This window comes from Neophocaena asiaeorientalis, unplaced genomic scaffold, assembly GCF_003031525.2.
Source record: "Neophocaena asiaeorientalis asiaeorientalis breed wild unplaced genomic scaffold, Neophocaena_asiaeorientalis_V1.1 scaffold2579, whole genome shotgun sequence".
Taxonomy (NCBI): domain Eukaryota; kingdom Metazoa; phylum Chordata; class Mammalia; order Artiodactyla; family Phocoenidae; genus Neophocaena; species Neophocaena asiaeorientalis.
In genome coordinates, this window is record NW_020173360.1 from 62,471 (window position 1) to 63,516 (window position 1,046).

A 1,046-nucleotide genomic window follows, 5' to 3' on the forward strand; every position below is an offset into this window, starting at 1 on the left:
GCAGCCCCTCCAGACTTCTCGGGCCGGGACTGTACCCCCTCCTGGGGCCCCGTTCTCTCTGAGCGCCTGGAGAGCTCGAACCAGGCTCCTGCCAGGGCGTGAGCTGGGCCTGGGAGCACCAAACCTCCCTTCTCCGGGCCCTGCTGCTAAACCCCCTCAGTGTGGTCTGCGCGTCCAGACCCCTCATCCGCTGCCCTGTCCTGCGCCCGCCCCGAGGGGCAGAGGCGGCAGTGCCTTACTCCTTTGTCCTTCTGCCTCCTCAGAGGAATCTGGCCCCGGCCCGTGCTCCTGGAAACCCAATTGGCCCCTTTTTCTCTTTTTTGCATGAGGTTTTCTTTGTCCCTGTAATTTTTTTTCCTAATTAAATGTTGAGAAATGGATGCAGTGTGTGGCTTTGTCCTCGGGGCAGGTGGCTGCTCCCAGGACGTGGAAGCAGGTGGGGAGGCTGTCGGACTCTGCATGAGCTGCTCGCCCTTGATGGGGGGAAGGGTGACCCGTTGCAGGGTTTCTGAGGACTTGAGGTGCTCTAGGGCGACGTCCAATCCATCAGTGAGTCCTGGTGGCTCCGCCTTCAAGACACATGCAGAATCCGCCCCCTTCTCCCTACCTCCACTGCCCCCAACTGGTCCAAGCCGCCCTTGTCGCTTGCCTGGATGCCAGGGTACCCATTTCTGCCCTGGCCGCCCTCAGCCTCTTCTCAGCTTGGGAGGCACTGGGACCCTCCCTCTTAACATACACGGTGGACCTTGTCCCCACTCTGTTCAAAACCATCCAGGGCTTCATGGCCCCCGAACGCCTTCGTATCTGACAGCTCTTTGCTGTCCCAAGTGCACTGCAATCACTGTGCTCCTACCTACCTCCTACCTCTTAGGCCACACACCTGTTCAGGTAAGCCGGGTGGGGAGAAAGCAGGATGCGATTTTAAATCGAGCCAGAGGGATCCGCAGAGGAAGAGGGTTCCAGACTGAAGAGAACCAGTGCAAAGGCCTTGAGGCAGTAGCCAGCCTGGCATGTTTTGTTTTTTTTTTAATAAACTTACTTAAGAG